Raw genomic sequence first — 5,152 nt, 5'->3', positions numbered from 1 at the left:
ACCCAATTAGGTCAACTATTACACATTTAACTCATTTTGACATTTACACTTGCAATTTTAGTCAACATCACGCATTAACAATTCTTTCATAATTTACAGGTGTATTAGTGACTAACAACACCATCTAACACTTACAAACCTCGATTTACATAATCAAACACTAGATTATTGTTATTAGGGTTTCCTTACATCAATGTAACCCAAATTCACCCATTTAACTCCCAAATGGGTCTCACAAGACTCAAATGGCCAAAACCCTAGCCATAAATTAACTAAAACTCAAAACATGGAGGTAAGACTTACCAATATTATCAAGTCGTAGCTAAGAACGAGGAGAACAAATTTCCTATTTGCTCCAAAGATCGAATCACAAGTCTTCACCTTCGAATCTCACTTTTAATCCAAATGGTTTTATGTTTTGGAAGAGAAAATGGAAAGAAAAGGAAAAAGGAAATGAATTAAATGAGATAAGTGGTTGAGGTTTAATGCTCCAATCAGATCCATATGCGAAAAGATGAAAATACCCTTGGACCACCCCTTTTTAAATGGGAAAACGGATCAGATCTGCAGCTTTGTCGCGTCGCGACCTCAATTGTCGCGGCGCAGAAATACACTGGATTTTCGAGATGTGTTAATTCACTCCTGACTTTGATTTGCTTTGTTTGTCGCGGCGCGCCCAAGATCTCCGCGGCGCGGCATTGGCCTGTGACTGGCCATTTTGACAACTTAATACAACAATGATTTATTCGACTTGTACACCTCGTTCACACTTCCTACACACGTTTAAACTTCGTCTTTAAGTCTCACATGACTTAACACCATCAAAACCCATGCATATACTTATACATGCATACATTCTCAATCATATACATATGAATATACCTCATATACATCGATTTAACACTTTATATCGTTTAATCACATAAAAAGCGAAATATAAACGTTCGAACGATTAACTAAATACCTTAAGACACGTGTGAAGAAAATAGGATGTTACAATCTGGTACTGCTGATGGAGAATATGAATTGTTCAGAATGTCTTCATTTTTCTCTTCTTCATCATCATCATCGGTATAGCTTTCATCTGTAGATTCGTCTGGTGAACGGGCTTCTTCAGTATTCTGGTGTTTCACTTCGACACTTGCAGGGTCAATCTCTATGTCTTTAACTTCGGAAACCTTATCAGTTTTCTTTTTGAATCGAATAATTTAACTGTGATACTCTGTCTCTAGCCTCATTAATTCTTCGTGACGTTTGTGATTTTCTTCTAAGCTTAGAGAGGGTACTATCACAGTTTTCTATACGTCTCCCATTTCTCCATCCTCCTCAGATTCTTCCGCTTCCTCTATTTCTTCATTGGATCCTCTTCTTCCATTTCTGGGTCATCAGCAGACTGTGATTCGACACTCATTTCGATATCATCGGCTGGTGGTGGGGACTCATCATCGAAAGTGATCCGTCTGGTAGAAATAGCAAACATCTCTACCTATCCAGAAAGATCGATAGGTCGGTCGATTTTGAAGGTATCTCTCTCCCCATGTGATCGCAAGATCAAGGTTTGATTGTACACATCAATGACAGTCCTAGCCGTGTTCATGAAAGGTCTTCCTAATACTATCGGCGTATGTTGGTCTTCCTATGAAATCCGTAGGATACAAGAATTTGTTGACTTTCACCAAGAGGTTCTCAACTATGCCCTTAGGATATCGGATTGTGTGATCATCAAGTTGGATTGTCATTTTAGTTGGTGTCAAGTCTCCTAGCTCTAATCTCTTATAGAGAGAATAGGGTATGAGGTTGATACTTTCTCCTAAATCTACTAGTGCATGAATGGTTCTATATAGGTAGATTGAATATGGGAAAATGAATAAGATCGCATCTCCTAGTTTCTTAGGTAGAGGGTTTCTGAGCAATGCTAAGCATTCTTCACCAAGTGGAATTTTGTTGGATTCTGGTATCCTTTCCTTTGTAGAGAGAAGCCTTCGTATGTATCTCTTCTGGTTTGAAACTTTAGACATTATGTCCAGGAATCTTCCGTTAAGCTTGTAGGTATCAAGCTCTGATGGTTCTTCCAGTAGCCTTCCGAGATAAGGTACACGAACTGGAGTTTGAGTGGGCAGCTTCTCAGTATTTTTTGATTTTTTCTTGAGCCTAGCTAACCTCCTCCTTAGTTCTTCCTTTGGGATTATGGAATCCATTTTCTTAGCCTCCTATATGTGGGGATTTTGGATAGTATTATTAGGTAATCTTCCTTGTGGTCGGGTTTCAAGGCGTTGTGATAACTGTTCGAGCTGCGTTTCTAGACTTTTGAGTAGAGCCAATTGGTTTCACATGAGTATCTTCGCCTGTTCTTATCTAGATGCAGTTCTCTGATTTAGCTGTTTTTGTCCTTGAATGAACTGAGTCAACTGAACATCAGTCCTGAGAGCAGGGTTAGTTACTTTCGTAATTAGGGTGGTTGGAGAATTTTCCACAGCTGGTGCTGCAATAAGTGGAAGTGGTTGATCGTAGGTTAATTGAGGTTTTTGGGGTAGATAAGGTGGGTAACGATAGTGAAAATGTTGGTTATTTCTTTGAAACTGGTTAACCCTAGGTTGTTAATTGAATCCGGGATTTGGTTGACGCGTAGGGTATTGAACGTAACAGACTGAACCGTCTCTCGTACTAAACTTGATATTCTTCCATAGGTTGCAGGTTGGTACAGTTAGAACAGGGCTGAGCCTGGTTAACCTGCTACGGTTGCATCTTCAATTCTCTAAGTTGTTTGGCAAGAGACTCCATCTTATCCGTGAGGGATTTGATGGCGTCCGTTTGATTATTAAGTGCGGAGAGTGGAGCAGGTGATGAAGAGGTCTCACCACTGTTCTAGATTTGAGACACATGATTCGTCTGCGGTTTGGTTCATTAGATTTCCTTGAGCTGTTGCATCGATCATCGTCCTTTGATTTACCATAAGACCATTGTAGAAGGTGTATATTTGAGTAGAACGTTCTAGCTGGTGATTAGGGCATTTCTTCAGCATGATTTTGAATCGCTCCCATGCGGTGTAAAGAGATTCATCATAACTTTGTTTAAAGTTAATGATGTCATTCTTAAGCTTGCTTTCTTTAGAAGGAGGGAAATATTTGGTTCGGAATTTAGTTTCCATCTCCGTCCATGACGTGATGGAATCTTTTTCCAATCATTCAAATCATGTCTGCGCATGATGAGTGAGAGAATAGAGGAACAAGTATAGCTGAACTATATCTTTTTCTATCCTTGGCTGTTTGTAGGAGTTCGAAAGAGATATGAACTTATCAAGGTGAGAGTTAGGATAGTCATTTGGTGGTCCATGAAATTGATAGCCATTTTGGGTGAGCTGTATAATATGATGTTTTAATTCGAACGAGTGTCCTTGGATCTCTGGGAATCTGATTGGTCCTCCTCGACCTTCAATAGAGGGTTTGGTGTTTTCTGCTAGAGTAACGCGTAATGCCATTCGGTTTTTGATTCGTTCTTCCTTGCGTGCTTTAGAGATTATTGCGTCTGGATCAGGTACGAACAACAATGGCCCTGCTCTAGATCAGGTATGGGTCATACACTGAATATGCCTTCTTGTTTTTAAATTTTAGGTAGATATGTTAAGTTCCTAATTTAGTATAAAGTAATCTATAGTAATCCTAATCTAAGGAGATCTAGGGTAATCTATGGTAATGTAAGCTAAGGCAAGCTAAGGTAATGTAATCTAAGGTAATTATCCTAAGTTTTACTATGTTTTAGATTCTTGCTACTGATTCTCTTGTATTTCGATAATAGAGCTTCGCACGAACTACTCAACTAACCAAGTGGCCAGATCGACTACGGAGTCGCAGGATCCTTTTGGTCCCAATATAATTGGCGACTGTTCGGAAAATCCAACAACCAAGTCCGTGTATAATTGTCTTTCCTAGACACCACTCAAGGCTTGCAAATAGGTTTGATAGGAGCAGTATTGTCTGATACCAGGTCCCCGGTAGCGACGCCAAAAACTCATACCTCTCTTGATATGACTAAAACGGGCGGTTTTGTTTCTACGGTGTCGTTAGGTTGCACGGCGTCGGAATCAGCTATCAGGAGAGGATGCAATAGTTTTAAATTTATATTTAGCGAGGCCTAAATCGTACTATTCCTTATTATGGTGAGTAAAGGAAGTATGACCTTAAGTCAAATTTTTAAGAGATCAGTAGAATCGAACCAATATTTATAACTTAAGATAATCCTAAAGTGGAGGAGTAGTTGTAAATTACCTAATTTTGGGTTTTCTGGTTTATAAGATAAAATAAAGTAAATGCGATAAAATTTGTAATTCGGATAAGGTTAAAGCAAGTGCATACTATGATTTCGTTAGTTACTTTGCCGAGATTATGGAATGCTGGCTCATGAATAGGTAGTGACCTTGTATTTATTACACTGGTCCTACCACCTCTGTCATAAGACATGTCACTGGGTAAGCGTTAGGCTTGAAGATTCTGAATAGACAGCAATATCCCATACTCCCGACGCCTGTGCAGCTTGACTACAAGCATACACGTTTAAACAGCTCATCCAATTGAGCGACTAGGTTAGGTGACGTATTAACGTTTCAAAAGGTCTAAACTTTCTTAAGCATAATGAAGTACAAGGTATGCCATATTCGAGGGACATGATGTGTTTTGATGCTTTCGTTAATGATTGGGTTTTAAAAGATAGCTAGCCCTTAAAAAGAGTTGAACCATAAAGAACACCATGGCCAAGTTGGTGTGACTTCCATGAACATGTTCAGTTATGTGTTTAAACAAACAGTTCCTTAATTAACTATGAATCCCTCAAGCGGGGTGTAATACTTGAGAACGCGTTATGGTGAAGTGTACTAATCAGCACTGACCGGGTTCCATGGCCTTACTTAGCAGAGCTACAACTTATAACAACTTACAACAACCGTTGTGCTTCAGCGTGCACGTACGAAGCTTATATGCTTGGTGACTACACTAGCATGGTCTATGACCGACAATGTACTATGGGCCTAGTTATATGTTTAACTACGCAAGATTCCTCAGTCGGAATCTAAAGCTCGGTGGACTTACTACAACCGGTGTGCCTCGGTCAAAATTGTGTTTTATCCGATAGACTTCTCTTACCAATGGGTGACACAGAT

At 39.5% G+C, this 5,152-nt stretch overlaps 1 non-coding gene across 1 annotated transcript; it reads left to right on the top strand.

Moving 5' to 3' along the window:
• Positions 1–2,993: 2,993 nt before the first annotated feature.
• On the top strand, positions 2,994–3,099 carry LOC139860960 (small nucleolar RNA R71). Its single transcript, XR_011763584.1, has one exon. It is a non-coding gene; the product is annotated as a small nucleolar RNA R71 (small nucleolar RNA).
• Positions 3,100–5,152: the final 2,053 nt, after the last annotated feature.

Source organism: Rutidosis leptorrhynchoides, chromosome 7 (assembly GCF_046630445.1).
Source record: "Rutidosis leptorrhynchoides isolate AG116_Rl617_1_P2 chromosome 7, CSIRO_AGI_Rlap_v1, whole genome shotgun sequence".
Taxonomy (NCBI): domain Eukaryota; kingdom Viridiplantae; phylum Streptophyta; class Magnoliopsida; order Asterales; family Asteraceae; genus Rutidosis; species Rutidosis leptorrhynchoides.
This window is presented reverse-complemented; position numbering and strand designations above follow the sequence as displayed.